General features: G+C 57.0%; 1 protein-coding gene across 4 annotated transcripts in view; it reads left to right on the forward strand.

Moving 5' to 3' along the window:
- SMG6 (SMG6, nonsense mediated mRNA decay factor) overlaps positions 1–10683 on the forward strand; it is a 120932-nt gene that overhangs the window by 89938 nt on the left and 20311 nt on the right. The window lies entirely within an intron of this gene.

The following is a 10683-nucleotide window of genomic DNA, read 5'->3' on the forward strand; positions in this document are numbered from 1 at the left end:
CTGTGCTTTCAGGAAATGTCTCTAATGCAGCTGTAAGTGTGAATGAAGTCAAAAGAATGGATCGGTGCCCCCGCTCCAGCCCACCCCGCTCGTCCGGGCCCATCCAGAGTCCCCACCCTATTGTTCTGGTTCAGCTCCTCCGTTTCGGGGCAGGGGCCCTGCTCGGCGCTCGGCGTCCCGGTCCCGGGAGGAGGAGCTCTGCAGAAAACAAAGACGCAGCAAATAGTTTTTCTCTCGCAGACGAGCTGCCGGTTCCAATTCCTCGTTCCCTTTCCTAGGTGTGTTTGCAGCTCTCAGCCCGGCTGGAAGCGAGCGACTCTGAGATACGGGCCATTAATCATGTGCCAAAAGAGCTGAGTATTCGGTATAAGTAGCAGAGCAGTGTTTGCTGCTTCCTTAGAGGCAGAGCAGAATCCACACGGGCTCGACTGCTGATCTGGTTCATAAAGTTACCTCGCTGGTAAGCTAGTGAACCGTGTCTTGCTTGGAGCAGCCCCTCCTCAAAGACGACATGGGCTTTCAGGCACACAACTCCTTCTAACGTCATTGGGAGTCCCCTAAGTGGCAGCATTTCGCTGTAAAGCAAAATACAGCGTTTGTCCCTCCCCGAAGTGGCTGCTGGAAGTGGTGTGAGAGCTGCTTCCCGCCCTGCCCCGAGCCGCTGGGAACGCGCTGCCCGTGCGGTTCCTGCGGTGGGTGGAAATGCCAGTATTGCTAATATCTCTGGGGCTGTGGTGTCGCAGCCGACCAAGCTGTGGTGGCATTTTTCTGATGTTATTACATTGCCTTCCGTATCCCCACCCTCTTTTCAAGGGAATTCAGTCGCAGCCCAGCTGACGGTCGGAGGAGTTCCTCCCCGCACGCGGCAGTGTGCCCAGCAGCGCCAGCCCACCAGCACGGGCACTGCCCGGCCCTGCTAGCTGGCCCTCCGCGTGGTCTTTGCCTGCTTGTCATTTCGAAGAAAATGCTTCAGTTGCTTCCGCTGCTTCTCCTTTAGGGCGGTCCAAGTGCCCCAGACCTCCCCAGCAGTGTCTGGGTGCCAGCGAAGCGTGCGGAGCAGTGGTGGGCAGCTTGGAGTTGACGTTGTTCAGTCTGGTTGGGGGAGCGGAGGTTTCACATCTCATTGCTCTGACTCAGGTATCTGCCTCCTCTGATGTGGGCAGCCGTCGGCGAAGCTTTTGCCCTGTTCCTGCTGTTGCTGCGTCGCTCCCTGGGGATGGTGGGATTTGCAGCCAGCCTGGGAGAGCTCCCCGAGTGCTGCCATGCTGTAGTGACAGGGCAGGGGCTCGAGTCCCCTCGCTAAAAGCAGCATTACAGGAGCGCTATCTACCACACCGCTACGCGTTCAGCAGTTCCACTAAAATCAGTGGGGCAAGCGTCCAATTTGTGTCCTAGACTAAAAAGTCTGAAGGAAATGAAACACACGCAACCTGATAGAATAACACGGAGCCCGACTCAAGTTGGCATGTACATGTTAACTCCGGTTCCAGGCTGCCCCTCCCCATAACTCACCCCATGCCTGGGGGTCAGCTCAGAGACCCTCAGATCTGCATTTCCTCTCCCTGCGCTCCGAAATGGCACGGCCAAATTCCCTTGGCATGGGGGGCTTAGGAGAGACCTTTTACGGTATTTATTTGATTGTGTTTTTCTGACTGAACGACCTTCTCTGAATTCAGTACCATTCAGCCACTGAGACTAACCACTATAACCAGTTTCCCTAGAGCCGGATCCCAGTTCAGCAGGTCTGGATTGTGACCCTCTGAGAAATGCTTGCATTTGAGGAAGTGAAAACACAGGCAGGGTGGCTGCAAACAGCAGCCAGGTGGGAACTGTGCTGCTTTAGGGGGTTTTAGCGGTTTTCATTGAACAGTCTCCTGTAGACTCAGAAATCCCAAGTTTCCTAAAAGAAAAGGCGAAAATTCCAAAGACTTTCATCCCAGTTCAAATATCAACCAGGGCAAGGAACTGGGGAAGTTACAGTGGGATCTCAGATGACATTCTCTGAAAAGCAAACTTAATAGAGTGCAAGTATGAAATGGCTCAGACAAGCAGTGGCTGTGCCCTCTGCGTGGGCTTGGCCAGCGTCTGCACCTCTTCCTCGTCTGCGCAGATTAACGAAGGCCAGCGAGAGTGAATCACAGGGTCTGCCCCAGGAGCCCCTCCACTTTCGAAGCCTTTGGCACCTCTGCGAGATATTTAAATGACAGACAGACATATAGGGATCTGTAAATACTCATTTGGTGCCAACTAAACCACAGAGAAGATACAGCATTTGTGGTCCAAGGAAGTTTAAATATTTGTGGTCAAACTTAAAATTCGACATAAAACTCTCATCTGTGATGGAAGGCGTCCAGGAACTGCATGGAGAACGTATAAGCTGTGTAAACTCACAGAAACGGCTTCCAGATCGGCTCTGCCAGGACGAGGCAGAATGTTCTAGCTCTTACCTCTTCTCTCCCTGCCGCTGCTGAGGTCGGAAGTCACATTTGCAAGAGGATGCAGTGGCCTGTGTCCGTCTCCACGGGTAGAAGTCCACCATGTTCTCGATGTAGTGGGCTAACGTGGTGGTTTCTGTGCCGCCTGTAGCAGAAGGCCTCCACATATGTCATGCTGGAGAGGCGAAAGGTGGGCAGTGCAGATGGGCAGGTGGATGCTCTAAGGGTGAGGTCTGTTTTGCACTTATTTTTACCATTCTTACATGAGAGACCCTCAGTCCTGCTCCCTGTTGCTGAGCTCTGTGTTTAGGCTTTCCTTGCATCTCCCAGCTCCCCCTCTTCTTGGCCCTCTGCTACCTCAGACGTTGGTGTCTTGTCCAGTGGGACATGAATCTTTGAGTTACTCTGTGGGTCAAATCACGGAGCAGTTGTCTACATGGGGAAATCCTTGTGAAAGAACTAGTGTTATCAGCTGAGAGTGAAATGTCTGTTGTGCCCGGGGCCATTGCATGATGCCGTTATCTGCTCAAGGAGCACCTGGGTCAAGCGTAGATGTAGGATCCGGAGGGGCTGAGCTGAGCCTCCCCGCAGCGCTGCAACGTGTTGGCACGGCGTGCTGGGGACAGATGAGCTGCTCAGCAGGAACTGGTCGCGTTCGCTGTTCAGGGCTTCCTCCCTCGTAAACTCCCCGCGAGGCCAGCTCCCTCCAGCCACTGCTTAGGAAGTGCTTTCTGAACCTGGGCGATGTCCACAGCTCCCCTCACGCAGCCCGTGCAGGACCTGGGCAGCGGGGGGCCGCAGCACCCCTTCCCAGCGCAGAGATCAGCCTCTCTTACCACCCCACAAATGCCTTTACTCAAGTATTTGACTGGACAGATAAAAGTACTGTTTTCCCCACAGCGCAAGCAGCTTGGAGTTGGCTCTTGCCTTTTTTCATGTACCCTGGAAAAGGGCTCTTACTGTTGCAAGAGCACAYAGAGATTTGCAATCTGGAGGTTGGTTTGAACATTCGTCTGCTGCATTTCCCAAATTCCAAGAGAGCCGGATTCTAGTTCTGGCAAGAGAGCAGCTTTTCTGGTCACCAGCGGAGCGTGGCCCCCCGAGCAGTTGTGATCCTGAGACGCTGTGGGGATGGACTGGCCTTGTCACCAACGCCGGCGTCTCCTGGAGCTGTGGCCTCAGAGGAAGGGCAGCGTGTGTCTGTTGGGAGCGGAGCAGTCCCCTTTCCCTTACTAAGCAGTCCTCCCTTCCTCCACCGAAGAGCCTGCTAACCGCTTTCTTATCTTTCTTAACTCTGCAAAACAATCTCTGGCAAGGCAGGCATCCTCCGAAATGGCAGAGGAAATAAATTCCCCCAGTCCCTGAAAAGGAAAAGATTGGAGACTCCTGCAGCAGGGAGAGCAGTCCATGCCCTGGGAAAGCTGAAGCTAGTGCCATACTGACTTCAGTGAGGATACAGACCTTGCCTTCCTCCTTCCCTAGCCTGGGACGCTGGGTTGGGGGCAAATTTTCAGGGACTTGTCTTCCCTGGTTAGCATTGCCAGTGGGATCTGCAAGGGAGGAACAGAACAGGCTCCCTCTGCCTTGTCTTGGCATTATCCTATTGCTTGGATTTTTCTCTCTTTTCCCCTGGGAAGTTCAGGGATGTGCTGGGAGCTGGGGAGGAGCCGGGGGGGGACACTGAGATGACTATAATAGAGAGTCCCTGGCTGTGACTTGCAGTTTCTCCCAGAGTTGTGTGCCTCTGTCACAGGCCTGGTGGAAAGCCACAGTTTTTTAGCCCCTTGTTCTCCTAACTAGCAATTGAAACGCATGGTCCTGTGCTCAAGACTTCACCTTAGAGAGCAGAAAAGCCCCAGATATTTCACAATTGTGGGAATCAGTTTTCCCAGCACCGAGTGGCCTCTGCGGTGGAATGCAGTGGAAGCTCTGTACTGGGGCACTTGGCCGCGGGTTGCAGGGAGTGGAAGTGAGTGCTTTCTCCGATGGAAATTCCTGCAGGGTTTTATTGGAGGCAACATTTTGCAATGTGGGGAAGCCTGTAGCTCTTGCTGTGCTGCTAGAGCCGTTGGCAGTGTTGCATGAAGACACAATGAGAACTCAGCCAGGAGCTGCGCACACAAATCAGATGAAACATCTCCATCACTCTGTGGAGATCTCCTGTACTCCGTCATCTTCCCTAGGACTTTTCACCTAGGCCAAAGTCATGCTTTCTTCTCACCTTGCTGTTGCCCAGTAGGAATGGGCTGCCAGGGGTAAAATTAAATAAAGCTACCACCTGCCTCCCAGCTACCAGCTGTCAGATGCAGCATGGAGCCAATCGCTACCTCTTGTGAACGCTGCTGCTCACTGGAGAGGAGTTGGAGAGAGGAACTGACAAAAAGATTCTTCAGCACACTTAACAGGTGAATAAAACATCAGGACAAGACTTTCCAAATGTCAGTGAAAGCCAAAAGCTTGGTTTGGAAACCATTGGAAACTTTCCTCTCTGGAGCTGTGTAGTTCCTCACACTTCAGAAGAGCAGTCCTGAGCTGGCAAGTGCACCCAGATCTCTGGGTCCTCCTGGGCACAGAAGCATGAGAGGAACCTGGAGGACCGCTTTCAATCCAGAGTCACTGTTTCTGATGACTTCAGCACTGACTTTTCCAGCAGGAATTGCTGTAGTCACGCAGGTTCCTGCAGTACTCTTGAATGCATTTAGGGGTAGACAAGCAGCTTTCCTGTCCCCTGGTAAGCTGTGACCAAGGAAGGGAGGATTTGAGAGGAGCTGGCCATGTTGAGGATCTGGAGGAGCTGTGAGATGTTCTGTAGGGCAGTGCCAGGCTGTGCTATGACACAAAGTATTTGCGGGATGTAGACTGGGACCAGTGGCAGTGTAGGTTTTCCATGCGGAATTTAAGTTTCTTCTGGCCTAGATCAGTAAAAATTCAATCTGTATTCCTGCCCCACAGCCACTAGGTGCCAGTCAGGGCGAGAGAACTGGCCCCTGGCAGGCAGGCAGCTCTGGGGAGGGTTGTTAGCTTGGCACATCTGTGCAGAGATGCCCACTTCTGGGGAGGGGTTGTCGAGAGCAGACCCTAATCCCCAGAAGTGCTAGCAGCTTCCTCCACGTCGCTGATGTGTCTCACCTTTGTGTCCTACGGCTGTCAACAGCAACAAGTACCAGTGCCTTGAGAGCAGTTTGATGACCTGCAAGGTAAGAGTATGTGTAGGCCACCCGGGGCTTCCACAGAATGTATCTGACCTCTGATACTAAAAACTGGATACCTTGACTAGGATCTGCCATATCCCCAGCTTTGCACCTTTACCTCATCTGTGCTTCTCCTCTGCATCAGTGTGTGGGACAAGCAAGGCTGATTTTATCCTGGCAGACCGTGGTGGTGGTAGACAGTTGGACCCCGTTCCATCCTGTCTTCCAGTTTTAAAGGCCAGTCAAAGCCGTATCTGAGCTACGTATCTGGGGTTGGAAAGATGGAAGCATTTGGCAGGCTGTGAGCACATCTGCTCCGTTGACTCGGCTGAATCCATGGAGAGTGCAGCTGCTGGAGCCATGCCTCTCTGCAAGGCTCAGTACACCAGGAGAGATGTTTGGCCAAGACATTGCCTATGCTTTCTCTTTGAGGAGCTCCTATTTTTCAAAGAAATTGCTTCTCCAGCAATGGTAACAGGGAAGAGCAATTGGAACGGTGCTTCTGAGCTTCTCTGTCGTCCCTGGACGTTTTCTTGCGCACCTCACTCTGCTATGATGGAGCATCGGATATGGATGTGGTGCAGCCTTTCCCAATTTGTGTAGCCAGCTCCGGTCTCTGGTTCCTGCCTGGGCCTTCCCGTGCTGGCTCTGTGTCCCGCACAGTTCAGCACTGAGCTTTGTCAGAACCAGAGGTGCCCTGTGTGGGGCCTTGTGGCAGCTGCAGTTGCTGTCTCGGGTCGTGCCCAGAGGTGCACACATGGGAGAGCCTCTTCCACCGGGGCTGCTTGTGGGGTTAGTTGAGATAAGAAGTTTGCTAGTGTCAGCGCCCAGCTGCAGAAACCAGTGTTGAAATCCAGGTGTGAGTGTGTTGCTGCCCAGCCGTGACAGAGGCTTTAGCTGTGCCCGGGTGGCCAAACCACTCCAAACTGAATTTGGGGCCAGGGCAATGGACTCCCCTGGCCTCATCCTGGCCAGGGACCAAGCCCAGAGAAGCTGGGCCATTTTAGGTCCAGGGTTAAACCCAAATGCACTTTTGCGTGAGTTTGTGGGATTGAAACCCTGAAGGGATGACACCAAACCAGGCTCTTTCCTTTGCTCTCCTCCTACAGCTTGCTCTGCTCCCCTCTGCTCCTCCGAGCCGGCTCCCTAGGGACGGAGAAGGGGGTGCAGGGCATTTGGAGGCATTTAGCCGTGGCCTCAGTAAATCTTTTAATAGGATCAGTGCAAATGTTACAGCTGGGCCATGTAGACAGTTCGTGGTTTAAATCGTTTGGGGCTAACTTGGTTTAAGCATAAATCAGCTACTTCACTCCAACCAAGCCCTGTTTAAACTGATGTGGCAAAAACAGTGTTATCTCCATGCTGGATCAGGCTTTAGCTTGGCTCTGACTCCAGGTCCTGTCCCTTTCCCATCTCCGACTCTGGGATGGGATCTCTCCGTGCTATGACTCAAGCTTCTCCTCTCCTTTTCCCCTTCTGAATCCAGCTGTCGGGATGTGCTCGTGTCTCCCCCTCGCACACAGGAATGCTGCGCCGAGAGTGGCAGCCCATCCTCCGAGTAAACCCTTCTGCAAAGCCGCCTGCCTGCTATTTGCTGGGGGGGGGAGGCTAAGGCTTCGCGGGGAGAAGCTGCTGGGATCCCTCCCCGCGCCGCCGAAGGCAGCGGGCCTTGCCGGAGGTTGCTGCATTGCTGGCAGCAGGCGCTGGGTGGGGGCCGCCCGCTCCGGACCGAGTCCCTCGTCGGAGGTGGCCGGTCCCCGCCGCCGAGCGCGGTGCCGTGGCCAGCTGGCTGGGCCGCCGGAGGCTCTTTGAAGCGTGTGGCCTAGCTGAAGGAGCCTGCATTCCTGCCTCCCAGTTATTTGCTCTTTAGGGCACTGCGTAAAATTAGCAAGTTGTAAAAGTTGACTGAAGGCGGCGGTGGGTGTGACAGCGATTTGCTTTGCTGCGGGAAAGCCGTGCGCCGAGCAGCGCAGCCGGCAGTGCCAAGGGGGCAGGCTGCCCCGTTGCCAGCACGGCCGGCCGGAGGGGCTGCCCCGTGGCTCTGCGTGCACGGCCCCGAGCGAGGCCACGGCTGCTTGCCGGCGGTCGCTCCATGAGTGCCAGCTGCAGGTGCCCCCAGACCCAGAGCAAGTCCCTTCCCTCCCCTTAAATCTCCTGGAAGACACATGCCGTCTTCAGGGCTGCGGCTGCTTGCGACCAGGGCTGGCCGGCCCCTGCGTAGGGCTTCAGCACCGGCTCATCTTGTTAAATAGCAGCACGCAGCGTTCGTGGAAGCTTTTGCCTTTGCTTTATCTCAAAAGGTCTGTGGGGAAAAACAAGGCAAAGGCCATGGAGGGCACCAGCCCCGGAGCTGGGGTTAGACCTCAGGACCCTCCCGGGGACTCTGATCTCGGCCTTTCCGAGGTTTGTAGCAGGCAACACGGGGGGGGGGGGGGGGGTGTCCCGATAGCGTTCAAGCTGCAAAGTGGCTTTGAAACTACAACAGCTGGTACAGTTAATGCGCAGCCCACTGGGTCTTTACAGGCAGTTAGTGTGTGTTAATGTGTGTCCTGCTGTGTCGTAGTCAATGATTAGTATGTTAATGTATGACCTATGAATTAGCAGCCGGCGTGCTAATGCGCCTCTTCAGCGTGCCCTCGCCTGCCGCCAGCCCGGCTGTGGGTGSCTGGCGCGCGGGGTTGGTGGTTAGCGTGTCTGATCTAGCGTGAGATTAGAAACCTCTCTTCTCCGGGCCCAGCCGAAGCCGCCGCCGTCGCCGCCCCGCGCGCGGTCCCAGGGCGCGTGCCGCCGGGAGGCACCGTGGCGGCGAGGGCCTCCGCGATGCCTCGCTCACTCCCAGCCCTGGGGAACTGAGCCCGGGTCACGTACGAGGGCACCAGACCACTTCAGCAATTCTCAGTTTCAGTTTTCCTTTGCGAGCGGCCGTGTGCGTGTCAGGCCTATTTTCACACCGAGCGGCTGCTCGAAGCCTGGCTTTCGGTTCCTGCTGTCTGACGGCGCGGCCGGGGGGAGGGCATGCGGGGCGGCGCGCTCCCCCCCTCGCCCGGGCCTCCGCTGCCCCGTCGCCCAACGCATCGCCGCCGTTTCCTTTGGTACGCGGCCTTTCTTTCCGGAGGATCGGATGCGGCTCCCAGAGCCCCGGCGGCGCTGCCGCGTTGCTGCCTGCTGCGGCATCCACGGGCCGGGAGAGCGGTGCGAGGCCGAGGGCGGCCCCGCGGCCCCGGGCATCCCGGCGCTGCTGCGGGCACTCGCGTTTCCATTCCGAAACAGGAAGTTTCTGACAAAGCAGGTTGCTGCGTGTCACGCGAGGCCCCGCTCCGCCGTTCTAGTGACCTGGGTGCCAGTCACAGGTCACTTGTTTCCCAGCGTCTCGGCGGCGGGGCTCCCCCGGGCCAGGGCCGGGCTGACTCCAGGAGCCGCCGGCTGGCGAGAGCCCGCCGCTCTGGCACGTCCTCCGGGAGCCGGGCTCCGTCCTGGGGCTGCACGTGACRGGGATGCACAGAGCATTTGCTCTTTCCCTGTTTTTCATTCATGTGGCCTGGAAAAATGTGTTCATGAGAAGTTACTGTGGCATTATGTCATGGGCCTTCGGCTGGGCTCTTTTCTTCCCAGCAGATGAGCTGAAGGCAGCACCGGGCTGCGCTGGCTTGGCAGGGACTCTGTTGTTTCCTAACTGTTTCTTTTTCAGGGGAGAAAGGAGTGAACCTTCCTGTCCTTATCCTCAGCCCAGCCGGGGGAAAGGAGCTCTTCTGCAATACGCCTGATCAGTCCCAATCCAGGAGTCTCTGACAGTCGAGATTTAAGCCTTTGCTGTGCAGACATCGCTGCACCGCAGCTGTGTCAGCACGCAGCCCTTCATGCRTAGATGCTACAGGAAAACACCGTGGATCCTAAACTAGATGCAGTTGCACTGAATGCTAGAGGTGCCCTGAGAAATCCCTCAGGAATGGTGTCAGGAAGGAGTGCCGATCTCTTCCCGCCTAGCCGGCCAGCACACAGGTCCCTGTCCCCTTCCCCTGCTGCTGCTGCTGTTCGCTGTGTGCTCGYGTCCCACTGCACGTGATTTCTCGCCTAGCTGCTCTCCCTCCTACAGCCCGGGTTCGAGCCCCCGTGCTGACCCACGCACATCCCTGCAGCTGCGCTCGCGGTGGAACGGGGCCTGCCCGGGCACCTCGCTCCCCCAGCAGCCTGGGCACGAGGGAGCGGCAGATATTCGGGTGGAAAATCCCTGTGCTGAAGTCACACCGCCCGAGGCAGGCAGGGTTCCCGCAAGCCGGGCTCCGCGGCGTTAGCCAGCCTGGCTTTAAGTGAACCAGGCGGCGAGGTTTCCACTGCTTCCCCCGAGGCCTCTGCAGCCTGACCGCTCGCATGCGGGATGTTCCCTGCGGCAGTCATTCCCGCTCCACTCTCCTGCTTCCTCCTGGCTTTCCCCTTCACCACATCGTTCCTAGAGGAGAGCCAGGAGGATGGAAACGTTCCCTCTGTGACACTGGCTGGGGCTGCTCCCGCCTGGACGGCCCACGCAGCCGCGGGCCCTCCCGGGAAAGAGGGTTCCCGGCAGCCCGACCCGCTCCCCGGGCTTTGCCGGCTGCCGAGCCCTCGTCGCCCTTGCCTTTGCTCTTTGCCCAGCTCCTTCCCATACGGCGCCTTTCTGGGAGCGCGACTGGAGGTCGGGGGTCCCTCGCTCCCTGCAACACTGGCTTATCGGAATTGCCCGGCTCGCGCCGCCTCTCGCCAGCAGTGCCGGCCTCCCAGGGGGAGGAAGGGGCTGGTTTTTCCTTCCCCTCGGTGTGGTGGCGCAGTCGCCGGGCTCCGAGAGGGACTGCCGCGAGCGGAGGCGAATCCGGCTCCTCTTATGTAAGGGTGCCTCGTGCAGGCAGTAGCTGGGGTGGGAGGTTGGAGGTCACGGGGGGGTCAGGTTTTCGACACGCACTGCAGAGACACGGCAGTTAAAATTAGCCCGCGGAGAGGAAACTGGCAGCGCTGTGGAAGAGCAGAAGTTTCCTCTCACGGCAGCCTGGTGCAGCGGAGCCGCGCCGCGGGCCGCTGCCAGCCCT

This window comes from Apteryx rowi, unplaced genomic scaffold (genome assembly GCF_003343035.1).
Source record: "Apteryx rowi isolate R43461 unplaced genomic scaffold, aptRow1 scaffold_99, whole genome shotgun sequence".
Taxonomy (NCBI): Eukaryota; Metazoa; Chordata; class Aves; order Apterygiformes; family Apterygidae; genus Apteryx; species Apteryx rowi.